The 24,324-nt window shown below is 41.1% G+C and overlaps 1 protein-coding gene across 5 annotated transcripts in view; it reads right to left on the bottom strand.

Moving 5' to 3' along the window:
• ptpn13 (protein tyrosine phosphatase non-receptor type 13) overlaps nucleotides 1-20,301 on the bottom strand; it is a 149,915-nt gene extending 129,614 nt beyond the window's left edge. For 4 of the 5 annotated variants that reach the window (XM_029692418.1, XM_029692414.1, XM_029692417.1 and 1 more), the window contains exon 1: nucleotides 19,962-20,301. The gene's annotated coding sequence lies outside the window, so the exon portion shown is untranslated. The remainder of the gene's footprint in view (nucleotides 1-19,961) is intronic. The other variant, XM_029692413.1, reaches the window with a different exon arrangement.
• Nucleotides 20,302-24,324: the final 4,023 nt, after the last annotated feature.

Below are 24,324 nucleotides of genomic sequence, written 5' to 3'. Positions count from 1 at the left end.
CTGTACACAGCCCATCTGTAAATAGCCCATCTAACCAACTACCTACCTCATCCCCATATTTGTTTTTCTGCTCTTTAGCACACCAGTATTTCTACTTGCACATCCTCATCTGTACATATCACTTCAGTGTAAATTGCTAAATTGAAATTACTTCGCCACTATTGGCCTATTTATTGCCTTACCTCCTTACTTCATTTGTACACACTATACACAGATTTTTCTATTGTTATTGACTGTACGTTTGTTTATTCCATGTGTAACTCTGTTGTTTTTTTGTCGCACTGCTTTGCTTTATCTTGGCCAGGTCGCAGTTGTAAATGAGAACTTGTTCTCAACTGGCCTACCTGGTTAAATAAAGGTGAAATACATTTTTTTTTAAAGAAAAATGTGGGGTCAAACGACATCAGGAGGGCTAGCTCAGAACTTCTGAAAATGTATTTTAAAAGAACTGATTCTAGCAATGCAAGATTATTATTATTTTTTTTTAAAGTGGCCAATTATCTCAGGTAAGGTACCATCGTTGAGCCGTGGATGTGAAATATTCAGCAGGCTACTGGCAATACACATCTGGACACACACACACCACACTGTAGCACTGTTGGAATCACTTTCATAGATTCATTTGATGCCTTTTGGAAACAGAAGATGCTCTACAGGAGTCCATCCAAATCATCTTGGCTCCTAGACTCTGTCGATCGATCGATCGATCGATCGACCGACAGAGTCTGAGTGTATACCTCTAAGCCTAGACTCAGGAACTGATACGCATTTCATTCCCTTGTTTATTTGAGCTAGATGGACTCATTCTTCACTCATCCTTGATCATCTCTACTATATATTGGCGTATGTCATTATGTTGATGTCTTTCCTATGAAGGGTTAAACTTCATTTGTGTCATGTGAAATGGTGTAAAAAAAAATAAAAAAACATTAAATTATAACCTACCAGTGGAATAGTGTTTGTATTTTAGTATACATTTGTTGTCAGATTGTAAAATCACCTAAGGCTTGCCAGTTGCAGTTAACAAGCATGCACAGGGCAGACTACACAGACCAAGATTGCCACTGGGGGGTACCCGTAGTTACTCAGGAAGTTAAACTCAGTATGACCAGTGAAGGTTTCTGGATAAAAATAAAATATCAGACCTTTATTATGCCATGTGATCACATGCAATGCTCCAGTTAGCAGAACAAGGCATGATTGCAGTTCATATGAGAACGGGAGTATAGATAGATCACACACACAGATAAAAATTGCCCGCTAGCTTGTCCGTAATGGTCACATCCGTTACGCTTAGAACGAGTACTGACAAAGAGAGAAAGGAAACCAATCACACACACACACACCTAAGCTCTTGATGAAAGTTAACTTTGCACAGCAAGTTTGCATTCAATCATACTCAAAATGAGTCGACAATAACAACCTCTCCTCAAAAAAACATTACGGATGTGGCACTGCCTGTCCAAATCAGTGTTCTTTCTATAATAGCACGGAATGGACAAACATTTCTTTATTGATTCATTAACCTTCCGACTGGGTCAGAAACACAGGGGGACAGATGGGAGTATCAAAACAAGTTGTGTGAGCCCATTGTCAAAAGCTATGAATTCTGGTTGACTGGAAAAAGAGCCTTTCCATCCTACCTTGTTGTAAAAAAAAAACTAAAAAAAAAAAATGTAGTCTTTACTTCAAAATACACACATTCAATGTAAATCTTTAAGTAGTTTAATAAGGAATTAAGGGATTTTGTTTTTCCATGAGCAGGTTGGCCTTAATATGGAATTTCTCATAAGTAATGCACTAAATAGGGAATAGGGTGTCAATTAGGACTCTCATAGACATGCCTCATTTACAGTAGTTTAACTGCAGAACTAATGTGTTCCACTAAAGACGTGGCTTAAAGCTCTGCTTGGGAAAAACCTATTTGAATTCATTTCATACAGTCAAATGAGGCAAGACCAGAAAACAAGTCTAGACAATGTAGGGTCTACATTCAATCAACTTCATATCATCGAGGCATGGACTCTATGATGTGCCAAGCGTCAAGTCTGTAGGAAACCTGGCACCATCCCTATGGTGGTGGAAGCATCATGCTGTAGGGTTGTTTTTCAGCAGCAGGGACTGGGAGACTAGTCAAGATCGAGGCAAAGATGAACAGAGAAAAGTACAGAGATCCTTGATGGAAATCTGCTCCAGAGCGCTCAGGACCTCAGACTGGGGTGAAGGTTCATCTTCCAACAGGACAACGACCCTAAGCACACAACCAAGACAACACAGGAGTCGCTTCAGGACAAGTCTCTGAATGTCCTCGATTGGCCCAGCCAAAGCCCGGAATTGAACATCTCTAGAGAGACCTGAATATAGCTGTGCAGCAACCCTCCCCACCCAACCTGACAGCACTTGAGGGGATCTGCAGAGAGAAATGGGAGAACCCCCCCCCCCCCCCCCAAAATACAGGTGTGCCAAGCTTATAGCTTCCTACCCAAGAAGACTCGAGGCTGTATGTAATTGCTGCCAAAGGTGCTTCAACAAAAGTACTGGGTAAAGGGTTTGAATACTTATGTACTGTTGAAGTCAGAAGTTTACATACACTCAGGTTGGAGTCATTAAAACTTGTTTTTCCACCACAAATTCCTTGTTAACAAACTATAGTTTTGGCAAGTCGGTCAGGACATCTACTTTGTGCATGACACAAGTAATTTTCCCAACAATTGTTTACAGACAGATTATTTCACTTATAATTCACTGTATCACAATTGCAGTGGGTCAGAAGTTTACATACACTAAGTTGACTGTGCCTTTAAACAGCTTGGAAAATTTCAGAAAATGATGTCATGTCTTTAGAAGCTTCTGATAGGCTAATTGACATAATTGGAGGTGTACCTGTGGATGTATTTCAAGGCCTACTTTCAGACTCAGTGCCTCTGCTTGACATCATGGGAAAATCAAAATCAGCCAAGACCTCCACAAGTCTGGTTCATCCTTGGGAGCAATTTCCAAACGCCTTAAGGTACCACGTTCATCTGTACAAACAATAGTACGCAAGTATAAACACCATGGGACCACGCAGCCATCATACCGCTCAGGAAGGAGACGCATTCTGTCTCCTAGAGATGAACTTACTTTGGTGCGAAAAGCGCAAATCAATCCCAGAACAGCAAAGGACCTTGTGAAGATGCTGGGGGAAACGGGTACAAAAGTATCTATATCCACAGTAAAACGAGTCCTATATCAACATTACCTGAAAGAAGCCACTGCTCCAAAACCACCATAAAAAAAGCCAGACTACGGTTTGCAACTGCACATGGGGACAACGATCGTACTTTTTGGAGAAATGTCCTCTGGTCTGATGAAACAAAAATAGAACTGTTTGGCCATAATGACCAGCATTATGTTTGGAGGAAAAAGGGGGACGCTTGCAAGCCGAAGAACACCATCCCAACCGTGAAGCACGGGGCTGGCAGCATCATGTTGTGGGGGTGCTTTGCTGCAGGAGGGACTGGTGCACTTCACAAAATAGATGGTATCATGAGGGAGGAAAATGATGTGGATATATTGAAGCAACATCTCAAGACATCAGTCAGGAAGTTAAAGCTTGGTTGCAAATGGGTCTTCCAAATGGACAATGACCCCAAGCATACTTCCAAAGTTGTGGCAAAATGGCTTAAGGACAACAAAGTCAAGGTATTGGAGTGGCCATCAAAGCCCTGACCTCAATCCTATAGACAATTTGTGGGCAGAACTGAAAAAGTGTGTGTGAGCAAGGCCTACAAACCTGACTCAGTTACACCAGCTCTGTCAGGAGGAATGGGCCAAAATTCACCCAACTTATTGTGGGAAGCTTGTGGAAGGATACACAAAACGTTTGACCCAAGTTAAACAATTTGAAGGCAATGCTACCAAATACTAATTGAGTGTATGTAAACTTCTGACCCACTGGAATGTGATGAAAGAAATTAAATAAAAATCACTATTATTCTGACATTTCATTCTTAAAATAAAGTGGTGATCCTAACGGAGCTAAGACAGGGAATTTTTACTAGGATTAAATGTCAGGAATTGTGAAACACTGAGTTTAAATGTATTTGGTTAAGGTGTATGTAAACTTCCGACTTCAACTGTGAATGTGATTTTATTTTTTATAAATTAGAAAATCTAAAAACCTGTTTTTGCTTTGTCATTATGGGGTATTGTCTAGATTGATCGTTTTTTGTTAGGATGCCAATTGCAGGCTCCCTCAACTTGAGACATATGTGGCATTGTGTTGAGATAAAAAAGGCCACTCGAAAATGTACAGTTGTCCCAAGCACAAGGTTCACCTGTGTAATAATCATGCTGTTTAAATAGCATCTTCATTTCCCACACCTGTCAAGTGGATGGATTATATTGGCAAAGCAGAAATGCTCACTAACAGGCATGTAAACAAATACATGACCAAAAGTATGTGGACAGCTGCTCGTCGAACATCTCATTCCAAAATTATGGGCATTAATATAGAGTTTGTCCCCCCGTCGCTGCTATAACAGCCTTCCACGCTACAAGAGCATTAGTGAGGTTGGTCAATTAGGCCTGGCTCACAGTTGCCGTTCCAATTCATCCCAAAGGTGTAATGGGTCAGGTTGAGGTCAGGGCTCTGTGCAGGCCAGTCAAGTTCATCCACACCGATCTTGACAAACCATTTCTGTATAGACCTCGTTTTGTGCACAGGGACATTGTCATGCTGAAACGGTAAATGCCTTCCCCAAACTCTTGCCACAAAGTTGGAAGCACAGAATTGTCTAGAATGGCATCGTATGCTGTAGCATTAAGATTTCCCTTCACTGGAACTAAGGGGCCCAAACCATGAAAACCAGCCCCAGACCATTATTCCTCCACCAAACTTTAGTTGGCACAATGCATTCGGGCAGGTAGTGTTCTCTTGGCATCCACCAAACCCAGATTTGTCTGCCAGATGGTGACGCGTGATTCATCACTCCAGATTCCAATGGCGGCGAGATTTACACCACTCCAGCCGACGCTTGGCATTGCGCACGGTTATCTCAGGCTTGTGTGCGGCTGCTCAGCCATGGAAACCCATTTCATGAAGCTCCCGACTAACAGCTCTTGTGCTGACATTTGGAACTTGGGGAGTTTTGCAAACAAGGACAGATGACTTCAATGCACTACGCGCTTCAGCACTCGATGGTCCCATTCTAAAGACCTTATGTGGCCTACCACTTCCCGACTGAGCAGTTGTTGCTCCTAGACGTTTCCATTTCACAATAAAGAGCACTTAACTGACCGCGGCAGCTCTAGCGTGGCAGAAATTTGACGAACTGACGTCTTGAAAACGTGGTATCCTATGACGGTGCCACGTTGAAAGTCACACTGAGCTCTTCCGTAAGGCCAATCTACTGCCAATGTTTGTCTATGGAAATTGCATTGCAATGAGCTTGATTTTATACACCCGTCAGCAATGTGGCTGAAATAGCCAAATCCACTCATTTGAAGGGGCGTCTACATACTTTAGTATATATAGTGTATGTGCACACAATTCGAGAGAAATAAGCTTTGTGCATATGGAACATTTGAGATGTTTTTATTGCAGTATATGAAACCAACACTTTACATGTTGCGTTTATATTTTTGGTCATTATATATGGGATTTGATACTGTGATTTTATTGCGATTTGATGTTCCAAACATTGCTCACCATACGTCTCCTGCAGAGAGACAAGACAGAGCCATGAGGAAAAACTAGTTTTGATCAGTCATGGAAATAAAAGTGCTGAAAACAAATTTGCTCCCAAAATGGAGAACAGTTTGTGCCGAGTTTGCAGTGCGGGAGTGGGGGGGGAATTCATTGTCTCTATAATTAACGGGCAACGGACAAGGCGAAGTGCATCATAGAGGACCCCACACAAAATCTTGCCCAATGTTAATAGAAGCAGGGTAAGTTGTTCCATCAGCCATAAAGCTGCTGAACCAGTGGGACAGGGGACAGATGCAGGCCCAATACCACGGTGGGACTGTAGGCTGCAGGCTTTGAATACAGTATGTAAATATGTAACTGTGTGACTTTCAAGTTTTCAGTACTGCATGTAATAGTGTTGTGTATTTGTATGCTGACGCCACAAAAAAAATGGTTTTATGTAAATGGCCGATGAAGTATATCTTACAGTAGAGTTCAGTACACAGTAGAGCACTCTACATTTGAGTACACTATAATATACTGTATTGTACTTTACTATGCTGTCCAAACTTGTGAAACAGACATCTTTGATTGGTTCAGACCAACCAAATTTGGTCTTGTTTGAGGGCAGAGCTCATTAAAAAAATAGCAGCATATAATAGTGTGTAAAATAATACCCAAATAAGCAAAAGGATGATATTTCATATGTATACCTTTTGTGTACCCATTTAGGATACATCACCATGAAGAGAATGATATTAATTAATTTCTTATGCATCAGGGACCCATGATAAAATTATGTTACAGAAATTTAGTTACCAGGTGTAAATCCACTTCACCTTCACTTACTGTAGTTCAATAACCAAAATAGATGTGTGTCACGTCATAGCTGAAACCATTCTTTCTGTATACATCGTTGAATCTTAAGTCAGAGCAGATATTTAAGAGTTTTTTGAAAACGTGGATATAAAAGGGAGGTTTTACCGAAATTCTTGTTACCAAACTTTGCATATGCACAGTTCTTCCAGTAAACGTTATTGTAAAAATGTCCAGCGTACATTGTTAAAAGTAGTCCTTGTGCATAGAGTCATGGTTTGTTAAACGCAATTCCGGAATTGAGCTGTCTATAAGACGGCCGCAGGTCCACCCACTGTCGAATGTCAATTTAAAAATGGTCATGTCCATTCCATTATCTATATTTCAATAGGTTTTCTATGGAGGATTGACAGTATAATTTACAACAGATAGTTATTCTCTGATGTGTGGATCTCCAACCATGTTTATGGTACCATTTGAAAAGCTAAAAATGTCCATTTTATTACATTTATCAGCCAAAACATATCACCCACCCTCTATTCAAAAGAATGTTATGACTCAACCAATGGTGGGCACAACAAACACCTCAGATGTAAAGTAGTTTACACTACAACATAATAAACATGTATTTGAGGAATTTACTAAACGTTTTTTTATTTTTTTAAAATCGGTAGGATTTTTTTTGCTGTGAAAAAATGTCAACATTTGTATTTTAAAACTTAAGAAATTATAAAAATAGTTTGCCAACCTTGTGTGTAAGCTTTTAAAAATGTTAGCCATCTCACCCGTTTATCCTTTCCAGTGATTGATGTTTCTATGTCTCACAGTATGGTGGCAGGGGATCAACTTTCAGCACCTTTACCTCTTGAATGTTTTGGCATTCAGGTCCAAAAAGTCACTTTCTACAAATTATACATCCAGCTCAATGCAAGTCCCACTAATAAAGAAATAGTTGTTTGATGCCTTCTTTCCACTAAAACTTATTTCATCTTTGTCACTGTCCCCAATGGCACCCTATCCCCATAGTGCCATATAGGCCCTGGTCAAAAGTAGTGCGCTATATAGGGAATAGGGTTCCATAGGGCCCTGGTCAAAAGTAGTGCGCTATATAGGGAATAGGGTTCCATAGGGCCACGGTCCAAAGTAGTGCACTATATAGGGAATAGGGTTCCATAGGGTCCTGGTCAAAAGTAGTGCACTATATAGGGAATAGGGTTCCATAGGGCCACGGTCCAAAGTAGTGCACTATATAGGGAATAGGGTTCCATAGGGTCCTGGTCAAAAGTAGTGCACTATATAGGGAATAGGGTTCCATAGGGCCACGGTCCAAAGTAGTGCACTATATAGGGAATAGGGTTTCATCGGGTCCTGGTCAAAAGTATTGCACTATATAGGGAATAGGGTTCCATTCGGGAAGCACAGTGTGATAAACCCCAGCTGCAAGGCTGGGGCAATAAAGTAGGTTTAAATCCTCTGAATCCCATTGCAATGTGATGCAAGTATAGGAAGCGTCGGGTTTTAAAGGGATTACATTTAACTAAGCAAAAACCATTAGTACCTAAATAGGTGTGCGTCACATTTCAATTGAAATGTGGAGTCAGACCGTCTGTGGGGTTACTGCCTGTGGCTGTAATGCTGATGTAACAGGGCTACATCACTTATGGGTTGCAGTGTTTCCCCTATATATGTATAGATGAAAGCCCCAGGAAGAAGCCAGTCGCTGCTCACCACCACCAACCCCAAATAAAGCACTAAAACATAGATTCTGTCATGAATATTACACGCAGGGATGGATCGGTTTTGCAGAAACCTCTGCAAAATCCTGAAGCTTATCTAACACAATCCACGCTGGTCAACCGCAGAAATAAATAAGAATCAGCATCACAATCTACAAATCAACCAAATGGGTGCAAATGAGGACACAATTATTCTAATGGATGGTAAGTGGATTAGTATGGTACAGTTGATGAATAGGCATGTAGGGATAGTAATACATATTTATGCAAGAATGCAAGTTAAACTACTTTGGTCGATGGGATGGATCCAGGACCAAAGGGAAAGTGGGTTACAACCCATAACGATACTCATTAATAAAAAACGACACAATGGGTGAGAGTGAGTAGCGTGGAGAAGACCTTGGCCCAATTGTTTAGCGCTCTTGTTATTTCAACAGAGACCTAACAGTGGAATGTTTTTATCCTGACAGAGGCTGCTATGGAGGGCAGGCCCTATTCTGAGAGAGGGAGAGGGAGAGAGAGAGAGAGAGAGAGAGAGAGAGCTGGCGGGCGAGAGAGAAAAAGAAAGTGTGTGAGAGAAATTAAAAAGAGAGAAGGCAAGAAAGAAACTGCGAGAGAGTGAGAAAGAGCACAAGAATGAGACGAGAGCGAAAGGAGAGAAAGAGGGTGTGAGTGAGAGTCATTTTCTCTTTCCAAAAGGGGGTTGGTTTGTTCTATTCCAAGTTATTTCCCAGACTACATTTAGAGAGGAACAAACTAAGACTACTATGTCACAGTCACAAGAAGGTGCTATACATGGTCACAAGCTAGGTTGTATATTCTAAAATCCACAAAGAAAATATGCACCTTTTCCCACCAGTGGTGTTTCCAGTGGTGTTTCCACCAAACTGTTGCAGATCAAAATTAGTGTGTGATGACGTAGTGCACACAAAACATACTTTATGCTTAAAAAGTGCAAAGGACAGCATTTTAGAAACATGAGAATGTATTCAAATCTGGTCATAGACACCCCCAGGATGAACTACACTTTTTGTTACATTTCTGACAAGCGCGCAATCAGCCATTTTCACGTTTTCATAAATTCATATAGAATGTTTGGGAATGACGTACAGTACCGGCCAAAGCTGTCAAGAACACACCAAACTGGAAGTCTTCCGACTAGCTTGGAAAGACAGTACCGTACAGTATTGAAGAGCCCTCACTGCTGCTCGATCATCCTATTTTTCCAACTTATTTGAGGAAAATAAGAACAATCCGAAATTTCTTTTTGATACTGTCACAAAGCTAACTAAAAAGCAGCATTCCCCAAGAGAGGATGGCTTTCACTTCAGCAGTAATAAATTCATGAAATTCTGAGGAAAAGATCATGATCATTAGAAAGCAAATTACGGACTCCTCTTTTAATCTGCGTATTCCTCCAAAGCTCCATTGTCCTGAGTCTGCACAACTCTGCCAGGACCTAGGATCAAGGGAGATACTAAAGTGTTTTAGGACTATATCTCTTGACACAATGATGAAAATAATCATGGCCTCTAAACCTTGAAGCTGCATACTGGACCCTATTCCAACTAAACTACTGAAAGAGCTGCTTCCTGTGCTTGGCCCTCCTATGTTGAACATAATAAACGGCTCTCTATCCACCGGATGTTTACCAAACTCACTAAAAGTGCCACTAATAAAGCCTCTCTTGAAAAAGCAAAACCTTGACCCAGAAAATATAAAAAACTATCGGCCTATATCGAATCTCCCATTCCTCTCAAAAAGTTTAGAAAAAGCTGTTGCGCAGCAACTCACTGCCTTCCTGAAGACAAACAATCTATACGAAACGCTTCAGTCTGGTTTTAGACCCCATCGTAGCACTGAGACTGCACTTGTGAAGGTGGTAAATGACGTCAGACCGAGGCTCTGCATCTGTCCTCGTGCTCCTAGATCTTAGTGCTGCTTTTGATACCATCGATCACCACATTCTTTTGGAGAGATTGGAAACCCAAATTGGTCTACAAGGACAAGTTCTGGCCTGGTTTAGATCTTATCTGTCGGAAAGATATCAGTTTGTCTCTGGGGATGGTTTCTCCTGACAAATCAACTGTAAATTTCGGTGTTCCTCAAGGTTCGGTTTTAGGACCACTATTGTTTTCACTATATATTTTACCTCTTGGGGATGTCATTCGAAAACATAATGTTAAATTTCACTGCTATGCGGACGACACACAGCTGTACATTTCAATGAAACATGGTGAAGCCCCAAAATTGCCCTCGCTAGAAGCCTGTGTTTCAGACATAAGGAAGTGGATGGCTGCAAACTTTCTACTTTTAAACTCGGACAAAACAGAGATGCTTGTTCTAGGTCCCAAGAAACAAAGAGATCTTCTGTTGAATCTGACAATTAATCTTGATGGTTGTAGTCTCAAATAAAACGGTGAAGGACCTTGGCGTTACTCTGGACCCTGATCTCTCTTTTGAAGAACATATCAAGATGTTCTTGTTTCAAAGACAGCTTTTTTCCATCTACGTAACATTGCAAAAATCAGAAACTTTCTGTCCAAAAATGATGCAGAAAAAGTAATCCATGCTTTTGTTACTTCTAGGTTGGACTACTGCAATGCTCTACTTTCCGGCTACCCGGACAAAGCACTAAATAAACTTCAGTTAGTGCTAAATACGGCTGCTAGAATCCTGACTAGAACCAAAAAATGTGATCATATTACTCCAGTGCTAGCCTCCCTACACTGGCTTCCTGTTAAGGCAAGGGCTGATTTCAAGGTTTTACTGCTAACTTACAAAGCATTACATGGGCTTGCTCCTACCCATCTTTCCGATTTTGTCCTGCCGTACATACCTACACGTACGCTACGGTCACAAGATGCAGGCCTCCTAATTGTCCCTAGAATTTCTAAGCAAACAGCTGGAGGCAGGGCTTTCTCCTATAGAGCTCCATTTTTATGGAATGGTCTGCCTACTCATGTGAGAGACGCAGACTCGGTTTCAACCTTTAAGTCTTTACTGAAGACTCATCTCTTCAGTTGGTCCTATGATTGAGTGTAGTCTGGCCCAGGAGTGTGAAGGTGAACAGAAAGGCTCTGGAGCAACGAACCGCCCTTGCCGTCTCTGCCTGGCCGGTTCCCCTCTCGCCACTGGGATTCTCTGCCTCTAACCCTATTACAGGGGCTGAGTCACTGGCTTATTGGTGTTCTTCCATACCGTCCCTAGGAGGGGTGCATCACTTGAGTGGGTTGAGTCACTGACATGGTCTTCCTGTCTGGGTTGGCGCCCCCCTTGGGTTGTGCCGTGGCGGAGATCTTTGTGGGCTATACTCTGCCTTTTCTCAGGATGGTAAGTTGGTGGTTGAAGTTTTCCCTCTAGTGGTGTGGGGGCTGTGCTTTGGCAAAGTGGGTGGGGATATACCCTGCCTGTTTGGCCCTGTCCGGGGGTATCGTCGGATGGGGCCACAGTGTCTCCTGACCCCTCCTGTCTCAGCCTCCAGTATTTATGCTGCAGTAGTTTGTGTCGGGGGGCTAGGGTCAGTCTGTTATATCTGGAGTATTTCTCCTGTCTTATCCGGTGTCCTGTGTGAATTTAAGTATGTTCACTCTAATTCTCTCTTTCTTGCTCTCTCGGAGGACCTGAGCACTAGGACCATGCCTCAGGACTACCTGGCATGATGACTCCTTGCTGTCCCCAGTCCACCTGGCCGTGCTGCTGCTCCAGTTTCAACTGTTCTGCCTCCGGCTATGGAACCCTGACCTGTTCACCGGACGTGCTACCTGTCCCAGACCTGCTGTTTTCAACTCTAGAGACAGCAGGAGCGGTAGAGATACTCTCAATGATCGGCTATGGAAAGCCAACTGACATTTACTCGAGGTGCTGACTTGTTGCACCCTCGACAACTACTGTGATTATTATTATTTGACCATGCTGGTCATTTATGAACATTTGAACATCTTGGCCATGTTCTGTTATAATCTCCACCCGGCACAGCCAGAAGAGGACTGGCCACCCCTCATAGCCTGGTTCCACTCTAGGTTTCTTCCTAGGTTTTGGCCTTTCTAGGGAGTTTTTCCTAGCCACCGTGCTTCTACACCTGCATTGCTTGCAGTTTGAGATTTTAGGCTGGGTTTCTGTACAGCACTTCGAGATATCAACTGATGTAAGAAGGGCTATATAAATACATTTGATTTGAAGGCAAAGGGTGGCTACTTGGAAGAATCAAAAATATATTTTGATTTGTTTAATACTTTTTTGGTTACTACATGATTTCATGTGTTATTTCATAGTTTTGATGTCTTCACTATTATTCTACAATGTAGAAAATAGTAAAAAAAAAAAAAAAAAAAAAAGGGAATTTGTGAAAATTCTGTAGCAATATAGAGTGGGAAAACAGCTGTTCGTTTGGACAATTAATAGACAATGCAGTAAATAAAACCTAATAAAAACATCTGTCTTGTCCAGGACCAGAGTCTACACAGACCGGTGGGCTATATATAGCCAATCAGAGCTACATTAGGCCTATACCATTTGCCGCATGGGCCTGCCATCATACACTTGCCAAAAGCCACACCTGAATGGATTTCTGCAAATACCACGAGAGTCCTTACATTTGGGAAATGTACAGTCCTATTGATAAAACACCATTAAAAGATAGGCAACTGATGGACAGAGCCTATGCACAACAACAACAAGATCAACAACTAATGCTAGCCAGAGTGAGATGCGCTAAATTCTAACGAGGTAACACTAGATAAATGCCATCAAACTTTTCCAGCTAGTTGGCGGTCAACTGCACTGATAAATGATGGGGAACAGTAGCCTGCTCGTCCTCCTGCAGTTTGCCTGCCAATGCACGCTTGTCCCAACCCACGTTTTGACAACTGAAAGGGAACTTGCCTGCCTGACAAATACATTTGACTGACAACAGATATGCTAATTGTGGATAACAGTCATTCATGTTCAGAATAGCTAGCAAAGCAATTCACATTTCTTGCTAGCTAACCAAATGACACCTGCATCTCTAGCTGTAAGCAGTGAAAAACAATGAGGAGAATAAATCAGTGAAAAAAATAATAATTGTATTTTACATGTGCAACTGCGACCCAAACTGGACATTGTTTTATTAGAAAAAAACGTGTCCCTTTATAAATGTCCACAGGATGCTGTATATAGCGTTTTAAAATTAAAACAAAAAATAATATTTATTCAGCCTTTGCTGCTATGCTTGCAGATGTGCAAAATATGCGACTAAACAAAAAGTATTTAATAACTTCAAAATATCAAAAATGCAGCTATAAGATGTTGTAACATTTAAACTTCAAACATGTTTTTCATTTTTTTGCACAGCATGGATCACCAGTGCAGTTGAATGCAGCATTGCTGTACGGTGCACTCAAAATGTCCTGTAGTTAAGTAGCCAGCCTAGGCTACATGTTCCACTGTTGCTGTAACAGGCCCTACATGTTCTACTGTTGCTGTAACAGGCCCTACATGTTCTACTGTTGCTGTAACAGGCCCTACATGTTCTGCTGTTGCTGTAACAGGCCCTACATGTTCTGCTGTTGCTGTAACAGGCCCTACATGTTCTACTGTTGCTGTAACAGGCCCTACATGTTCTACTGTTGCTGTAACAGGCCCAACATGTTCTACTGTTGCTGTAACAGGCCCTACATGTTCTACTGTTGCTGTAACAGGCCCTACATGTTCTACTGTTGCTGTAACAGGCCCTACATGTTCTACTGTTGCTGTAACAGGCCCTACATGTTCTACTGTTGCTGTAACAGGCCCTACATGTTCTACTGTTGCTGTAACAGGCCCTACATGCTCTACTGTTGCTGTAACAGGCCCTACATGTTCTACTGTTGCTGTAACAGGCCCTACATGTTCTACTGTTGTTGTAACAGGCCCTACATGTTCTACTGTTGTTGTAACAGGCCCTACATGTTCTACTGTTGCTGTAACAGGCCCTACATGTTCTACTGTTGCTGTAACAGGCCCTACATGTTCTACTGTTGCTGTAACAGGCCCTACATGTTCTACTGTTGCTGTAACAGGCCCTACATGTTCTACTGTTGCTGTAACAGGCCCTACATGTTCTACTGTTGCTGTAACAGGCCCTACATGTTCTACTGTTGCTGTAACAGGCCCTACATATTCTACTGTTGCTGTAACAGGCCCTACATGCTCTACTGTTGCTGTAACAGGCCCTACATGTTCTACTGTTGTTGTAACAGGCCCTACATGTTCTACTGTTGTTGTAACAGGCCCTACATGTTCTACTGTTGTTGTAACAGGCCCTACATGTTCTACTGTTGTTGTAACAGGCCCTACATGCTCTACTGTTGCTGTAACAGGCCCTACATGCTCTACTGTTGCTGTAACAGGCCCTACATGCTCTACTGTTGCTGTAACAGGCCCTACATGTTCTACTGTTGCTGTAACAGGCCCTACATGTTCTACTGTTGTTGTAACAGGCCCTACATGTTCTACTGTTGTTGTAACAGGCCCTACATGTTCTACTGTTGCTGTAACAGGCCCTACATGTTCTACTGTTGCTGTAACAGGCCCTACATGTTCTACTGTTGTTGTAACAGGCCCTACATGTTCTACTGTTGCTGTAACAGGCCCTACATGTTCTACTGTTGCTGTAACAGGCCCTATATGTTCTACTGTTGTTGTAACAGGCCCTACATGTTCTACTGTTGTTGTAACAGGCCCTACATGTTCTACTGTTGTTGTAACAGGCCCTACATGTTCTACTGTTGTTGTAACAGGCCCTACATGTTCTACTGTTGCTGTAACAGGCCCTACATGCTCTACTGTTGCTGTAACAGGCCCTACATGCTCTACTGTTGCTGTAACAGGCCCTACATATTCTACTGTTGCTGTAACAGGCCCTACATGTTCTACTGTTGCTGTAACAGGCCCTACATGTTCTACTGTTGCTGTAACAGGCCCTACATGTTCTACTGTTGTTGTAACAGGCCCTACATGTTCTACTGTTGCTGTAACAGGCCCTACATGTTCTACTGTTGCTGTAATAGGCCCTACATGTTCTACTGTTGCTGTAACAGGCCCTACATGTTATACTGTTGCTGTAACAGGCCCTACATGTTCTACTGTTGCTGTAACAGGCCCTACATGTTCTACTGTTGCTGTAATAGGCCTACATGCTTGTTCTCTGCATGGTGTTTTGTTGCAGGTTTAGTTTTTTGGTTTATTCATTATGAAGCTTTAAAAACCAAAGCCAGACTGCAACATTTTAGTAGCTTAGCTAAGACTGTGGCGTGAGTCTGTAGAACTACACTTTCCCCTCCACTGTGCGTTGTAAACGGGACAAACCAATTTCAGAGCAATTGAAGTTAAAGCCTGATGTGCTGGCATTGGTAAATGTAATTTCATAAAGTAACTGGCTCAACTGTTGACTCGCTTGGTTGTCCTAGTCGGCCCACAGGCTTTGGGTTTGACAGGTAGACGCTAGCCTATTTGCCACCTTATGACTGACTTGTGATCATTGCCCTTGCTAGTTTGATTGTATTGACATTTCCAGCCTTAGTCGACCATAAAACAGTTCATCCCGAACGGGTGGAGGCAGCAAACAATGAGCAAGATTTTTTTGACTACCAAGAAAATGTATTGGTGAATTATATTAATCAAGCATTGAACTGCATCCATCTATTCTGCCAAAAATGCCTTCGTGTACATTACGGTATTTATTAAATTGTACTGTTTCCATCACAGCTGTCATGATTTATTGTTAACATGTTATGACTTTACTCGCATAAAAACTGTGGATGGAAACATGGTAACAGTCACAAGAAGGATCTTAAGTAAGACTACTATGGTCTACATGGTAACAGTCACTAGAAGGATCTTAACTAAGACTACTATGGTCTACATGGTAACAGTCACTAGAAGGATCTTAACTAAGACTACTATGGTCTACATGGTAACAGTCACAAGAAGGATCTTAACTAAGACTACTATGGTCTACATGGTAACAGTCACTAGAAGGATCTTAACTAAGACTACTATGGTCTACATGGTAACAGTCACTAGAAGGATCTTAACTAAGACTACTATGGTCTACATGGTAACAGTCACTAGAAGGATATTAACTAAGACTACTATGGTCTACATGGTAACAGTCACTAGAAGGATCTTAACTAAGACTACTATGGTCTACATGGTAACAGTCACTAGAAGGATCTTAACTAAGACTACTATGGTCTACATGGTAACAGTCACTAGAAGGATCTTAACTAAGACTACTATGGTCTACATGGTAACAGTCACTAGAAGGATCTTAACTAAGACTACTATGGTCTACATGGTAACAGTCACAAGAAGGATCTTAACTAAGACTACTATGGTCTACATGGTAACAGTCACTAGAAGGATCTTAACTAAGACTACTATGGTCTACATGGTAACAGTCACAAGAAGGATCTTAACTAAGACTACTATGGTCTACATGGTAACAGTCACTAGAAGGATCTTAAGTAAGACTACTATGGTCTACATGGTAACAGTCACTAGAAGGATCTTAACTAAGACTACTATGGTCTACATGGTAACAGTCACTAGAAGGATCTTAACTAAGACTACTATGGTCTACATGGTAACAGTCACTAGAAGGATCTTAACTAAGACTACTATGGTCTACATGGTAACAGTCACTAGAAGGATCTTAACTAAGACTACTATGGTCTACATGGTAACAGTCACTAGAAGGATCTTAACTAAGACTACTATGGTCTACATGGTAACAGTCACTAGAAGGATCTTAACTAAGACTACTATGGTCTACATGGTAACAGTCACTAGAAGGATCTTAACTAAGACTACTATGGTCTACATGGTAACAGTCACTAGAAGGATCTTAACTAAGACTACTATGGTCTACATGGTAACAGTCACTAGAAGGATCTTAACTAAGACTACTATGGTCTACATGGTAACAGTCACTAGAAGGATCTTAACTAAGACTACTATGGTCTACATGGTAACAGTCACAAGAAGGATATTAACTAAGACTACTATGGTCTACATGGTAACAGTCACTAGAAGGATCTTAACTAAGACTACTATGGTCTACATGGTAACAGTCACTAGAAGGATCTTAACTAAGACTACTATGGTCTACATGGTAACAGTCACAAGAAGGATATTAACTAAGACTACTATGGTCTACATGGTAACAGTCACTAGAAGGATCTTAACTAAGACTACTATGGTCTACATGGTAACAGTCACTAGAAGGATCTTAACTAAGACTACTATGGTCTACATGGTAACAGTCACTAGAAGGATCTTAACTAAGACTACTATGGTCTACATGGTAACAGTCACAAGAAGGATATTAACTAAGACTACTATGGTCTACATGGTAACAGTCACTAGAAGGATCTTAACTTAAGAGTTCCTAGTCTTAGGTTGTCCCAAATGGCACCCTATTCCCTAAATCAAATTGTATTTGTCACATTCGCCAAATACAACAGGTGTAAACCTTTACAGTGAAATGCTTACTTCCAAGCTCTTAACCAACAATGCAGTTTTAAGAAGTATTAAAGTATTTACTAAAATAAACTGAAAAAATAAAACAGACAAGAGAAAAATAACTAATAATTAAAGAGCAACAGTGACGAGGCTTTATACAGGGGGTAGAGGTACAGAGTCAATCTGCGGGGACACAGGTTAGTCAAGGTAATATGTACATGTAGGTAGAGTGACTAGTGCACTATTTTTGAGAAGAGCGCTATGGACCCTGGTCAAAAGTAGTGCACTACATAAGGAATAGGCTGGCATGTGGGACGTAGCCCTATTCTGTGGTGCTGTAGTGTTTTTCCTCTCGCTGGTCTGACTGATGCAGTTACTCACCATGAAAAACAACCCACTCTGTAAAATTACATTTTCAAGTGGGTGAATAAGACTGAATCAGTCAGATAACATAAGTTGCCTCAGATTTTACTGCCATTTTTCTCTGCTTTTTAGGCCTACTAGAGATTTTTTTTTTAAAAAGGAGATAGCAAACACACACACCTTCCTTTCCGAACTTCCCAGAAATCCCTCAAACTCACAAGAGCAACGGCTTTCCTGGTCAAGTGAAAGAGCAACGGCTTTCCTGGTCAAGTGAAAGAGCAACAGCTTTCGCTCTGTCACTCATTCTCCTTTAAATGTGGGGGGGGGGGGGAAACATCCTGTCCTGTTGTTGATGTTTTGATGACAGGCAGCTAGACATAAAGCAGGTCCATCATTACTAAGCCCTTCAGTCATCTCTCTCCCCCTCTCCATCCCCCGCAGCACTCTATTGGTCTTCACCTCATCCGCCCATTCCTGCTCATCACAGCATTACCATGGAGACAGTGACATGCAGCTCATGGTTTTTACTAAACCTCACATCCCCCCCTCCCCCACCTTCACTCCTGATTCTGGGATTTCTGACATTACTGACTTTAACGGGAACTTCTGAAACATCTGGGTAAAGTTCCCAGAAAGTTTTTGGAATGTTGCAACCTTACCCAAGACTCAATGTTCCTATTCTTATGTTTTTGTATTTCTTATTGTTGTTGTATTGTCAAGAAAGAAGCCTGGATGTAAACATTTAGTTGGATGATATATATATATATATACACACACAATGTGTACCATGTACATACAACATGTTGGTTTTCCCCATAGTTTTAGAACTCAAACATAAAAACTGCCTTTTAGCCTACCAGTGATAAAGGAGACAGCAAAGTAACACCTTCCTAATCAAACTTTGCCTTGTTAAAATTGGGACTTTGCTCATTAGTTGCTGCATGGCCAAAAAATAACTTCTGTTATATGGGACAAATATCCCAAACCTGAGTGTTGACTTTCCAAACATCTTATAGTTAAGGACAGGGGGAGAGGAGAACTGCATTAGGCTTTATGCAATGTTGTCAACCAAGGAACCAAGACTAGATAGGTGGATGATTCTCTATTTAAAAATCTGAAAGTTAAGTGAGATTCAAGGAACAGTGAAATTCTATATTGAGTCATGATGCATGAATCTAATTGAACACGTGTTAGATTATCTAGCTGTAGGCCACATGATGATTTCACAGCTTTTAGATGATACAGGCCTTATATGTAACCTACAATATGACAGAACCGACAAATGAACCTTAGTGGATTTCAACACTGGCTTCTAATGCAACTGTGAGCCTTTCATTTGGAATGATGATTAATATTATACATTAGACCTTTTAGATTCAAGTTGAAACATTGTATCAACATGTACACAGAGCAGTGTTGCAGTAGGTTCAGCTGGCTACTTCAGAGTGCTGATACTGGTTTTTTTTTGGTTCCATCCTGTGGCATCTCGTGCTACAGCATTTCTCCTCGAGCGATACCTTCCTTTACAACGTTGTTGCAACACACATTCCACGCTACGTTCAAACCACATATGTGAAGTTTCCACTAAAACGCAGCAACTATGTAACCATTAAAAGACAAGTAACGAAAAGTAACAGACTAAATTATATATATATATATATATATATTTTTTTTAAGGGGTGTTTCCGCACATTCCTGTGTGAAAAAAAGAAGGTTGGCTTTAACCCCATGATAACAAAGCTAGAACACTAGTACGGTGTCGGTTGTGAAGAGCGAGTGATCGGTTAGTACTACACAGCCTCTTTGCACGTCCAGAAACTTTTATGCTAAATAAACGTTATAAAAGAAAGCCCAACCTTTGGAAAAATAAATACAATTAGTCAACTTACCGAGCAATGTATGACACTAAAGAGCTTGAAGGAAAAATGTTCGCAGTCCGACTTTCCTACAGAAGCGCAAACCGACGACACCGAACGTCATCGCATCCACAATAGAACATCTTAAAGTTGCCCGCTGCCGCGAGACTGTCGGAAAGGATGCAACAGGTTAATGTCCTTCGATCAACAACAACAAAATATCCGTTAAAGATCATGTGGTTAAAAGCAACAAAATCCTGCGTTGAAGAAAAAAATAATACTTTTAAACATTTGTTTCGGGTTTGCCTGTCAATCCCCAGTTTGTTAGGCGAAGCCCAGTAACCATTACTGCTTATGAGCGTTTTCTTTCCCCAGTCTCCAGTCCCCTCCCTCCCTTCCCCAGTCCCCTCCCTCCGCCGTCCCCTCCCTCCCTTCCCCAGTCCCCTCCCCTCCCTCCCTCCCTTCGCCCCTCCCCTCCCTCCCTCCCTCCCTTCGCCCGTCCACTCCCTCCCTTCCCCAGTCCCCTCCCTCCCTCCCTTCGCCCCTCCCCTCCCTCCCTCCCTCCCTTCGCCCGTCCACTCCCTCCCTTCCCCAGTCCCCTCCCTCCCTCCCTTCGCCCGTCTCGCTGTGGCGGACTGGGAGTAACCCACACGCCATATTCACACTGTTCATTGGCTCTTTGCAGGGGGACCGTCTTCGTCATATAAGCATCTGAGACGTCTCTATAGTTACCCTCAACAGGGAGGAAAATACTGTACAGTAAGTTAAGGCTACTAATGTTGATATAGGTGTACCAGTACTCTTTTGGTCAAGTATAACATCTTTCCAAGGTTTTCCATATGTGGTTTTCTAGAGATAGGGGGTAGCCATTCATGGTAGGTATTATTGAACAGTGGTATACAGTATATTTGTACAAAAATCTACAATGGAGTAGGCCTGTGTATTCTATGGTCTGAGTAATTAACAATAGTTAGGCCCTTGAATCCAAGCATTTTGGCAGGTCAACAAATAGAAACAACTAAATAACAAACGTAAAATAATAGTGCATTCAAACTCTCTCTTTCCACTGCAATGTCTAGCGTGGATATACTTGAGTTAGCCGACCACAGAGGCTGCTAGGAATGGGCTACAGCACACTTACAGTATCTCTCCAAGCTCCCCCCTTCCTCCACACAAACCATGTTCTCACATCTTTTTCTCTCTCTTGTTCTCTGTCTCTCACGCTCACTCTTCATACACTTTCTCTCACTTGTTTTCTCACTTTTTAACAAACAACTATCAATCGTTGTAGTCCTATTGAAACAATACGAGTGCTTTTTTGGGGGGTGGGGGGTCTATTTTGTCCGTAGTTACTCGTGAGGAAAGTAGCACGTCATTTCACCACTTTCAATGACTAACAAGAGAAGAATGAGGTTTCACACCACAAATGGCGGGGTATGAAGGGAAGAAATAGTCTCAACTCTGGTTCTGTTGTTTTTCTTAAGCCTCTATATTTCTCTTTCAGAAACATTATCCAGAGCAGCAGAAAGTAAGCTATTTCCAAGCAGACCACAAAATGTTTGTTTCAGGACATTTTTTTTCCCCCCACAAGATTTAAGTCAAGAACACAGCAAATAGGCTAAGTGATTAAATACTGTACTGTACTGTGTTATGCTGTAATCCAACATAATCCACTTGTCCTTTAACTTTTTTCTTTATCTCCACTGTAAACTATTTGTAACTATTGACCACAATATAGATGATGATTCATGTTTTGTATTTTAATGAGAGAACGTCATGCCCACAAAGGGATGGAAGCAGGCTATTTTAAACCATACGTTGTTAGGACCTGTGGACTGAACGGAAAGCATTTAGCAGCAGTGCCTATAGACCAAGCTCACTAAACCCCGTAATGACATGCATGATGGGTAATACAGGAGTAGGAGTGGGAGGAGAGAATATATCGTGTTACAGTCTATTGGTCTTTTTTTTGTTTTGTTATTTAACCTTTATTTAACTGGGCAAGTCAATTAAGAACACATTCTTAATTACAATGACGGCCTACCCCGGCCAAACCCAGACGACGCTGGGCCAATTGTGCGCCGCCCTATGGGACACCCGATCACGGCCGGTTGTGATGCAGCCTGGGTAATTGGTCATCTGGGATTCACAGATGTATCCTTTGACGACGCCATACATTTCAAGAAGTAGCACAAAACTTTTACGAACTTAAATGTAAACTTTCAAAAATATTATCAGAAGCATAAACAATATTGTATTGTATGTACTGTATATGCCCTATATGTCAATCAAAATATCATCAACAACAGAAACACTTTTAACATTGCAGTTAAAAATAGCAGCTATGAGCACTGCCACATCAACTGTTTTGTTTGGAAATCTGATGCCATCCACCCAGTCAGTCAGGAAGTAATTCAGCATCAAGCACTTCCTCAGTTTGTACTGGGCTGGCCATTTCAAGCTCATTATTTGCCATCTAGTGGTTTTTTAAATCATTGCAAGCAGGATGTGATAACAGATTTAGTGCATATTCTGCTCAATGAGGCCAACTTCCTTCACCCATTGGGGAGGGATATCTTTCAGGAATGTGTGAATTGTACAGATACAAACTCATATTAACTTATTACTATCAGATTTGTAAATGTGTGTGTTTGTTTATTTGATATTTCAAGGTTTATTGTCACATGTACAGGATACAGCAGGTGTAAAACAATACAGTGAAATGCTTAACTTGCGAGCTCTTTCCCAACAATAAAGGAAGGAATATAGATAAGAAAAAAAACGTGAAATACGAGAGTAGAAATAAAAAAACAAACATGAGAATCTGATATACAGGTCTGATATACAGGTCTAATATACAGGTCTGATATACAGGTCTGATATACAGGTCTAATATACAGGTCTAATATACAGGTCTAATATACAGGTCTGATATACAGGTCTGATATACAGGTCTGATATACAGGTCTAATATACAGGTCTAATATACAGGTCTGATATACAGGTCTGATATACAGGTCTGATATACAGGTCTGATATACAGGTCTGATATACAGGTCTAATATACAGGTCTAATATACAGGTCTGATATACAGGTCTGATATACAGGTCTGATATACAGGTCTAATATACAGGTCTGATATACAGGTCTAATATACAGGTCTAATATACAGGTCTGATATACAGGTCTAATATACAGGTCTGATATACAGGTCTGATATACAGGTCTGATATACAGGTCTGATATACAGGTCTGATATACAGGTCTGATATACAGGTCTAATATACAGGTCTGATATACAGGTCTGATATACTGGTCTAATATACAGGTCTGATATACAGGTCTGATATACAGGTCTGATATACAGGTCTAATATACAGGTCTGATATACAGGTCTGATATACAGGTCGATATACAGTCTTAATATACGTCTAATATACAGGTCTAATATACAGGTCTGATATACAGGTCTAATATACAGGTCTGATATACAGGTCTAATATACAGGTCTAGATATACAGGTCTGATATACAGGTCTGATATACAGGTCTTGATATACAGGTCTGATATACAGTTCTGATATACAGGTCTGATATACAGGTCTGATATACAGAGTCGATATACAGGTCTAATATACAGGTCTGATATACAGGTCTATATACCGGTCTGATATACAGGTCTGATATACAGGTCTGATATACAGGTCTGATATACAGGTCTAATATACAGGTCTGATATACAGGTCTGGATATACAGGTCTGATATACAGGTCTGATAGACAGGTCTAATATACAGGTCTGATATACAGGTCTGATATACAGGTCTGATATACAGGTCTATATACAGGTCTGATTTACAGGTCTGATATACAGGTCTGATATACAGGTCTGATATACAGGTCTGATTTACAGGTCTGATATACAGGTCTGATATACAGGTCGTATACAGGTATAACAGGTCTGATATACAGGTCTGATATACAGGTCTGATATACAGGTCTGATATACAGGTCTGATATACAGGTCTGATATACAGGTCTGATATACAGGTCTGATATACAGGTCTAATATACAGGTCTGATATACAGGTCTAATATACAGGTCTGATATACAGGTCTAATATACAGGTCTGATATACAGGTCTAATATACAGGTCTAATATACAGGTCTAATATACAGGTCTGATATACAGGTCTGATATACAGGTCTGATATACAGGTCTAATATACAGGTCTGATATACAGGTCTGATATACAGGTCTGATATACAGGTCTAATATACAGGTCTGATATACAGGTCTAATATACAGGTCTGATATACAGGTCTGATATACAGGTCTAATATACAGGTCTGATATACAGGTCTGATATACAGGTCTGATATACAGGTCTGATAT

The sequence above is a fragment of the Salmo trutta genome, chromosome 15 (assembly GCF_901001165.1).
Source record: "Salmo trutta chromosome 15, fSalTru1.1, whole genome shotgun sequence".
NCBI classification, from domain to species: domain Eukaryota; kingdom Metazoa; phylum Chordata; class Actinopteri; order Salmoniformes; family Salmonidae; genus Salmo; species Salmo trutta.
Note: the sequence above shows the minus strand (reverse complement) of the source record. Positions and strands in the feature narration are given on the sequence as shown.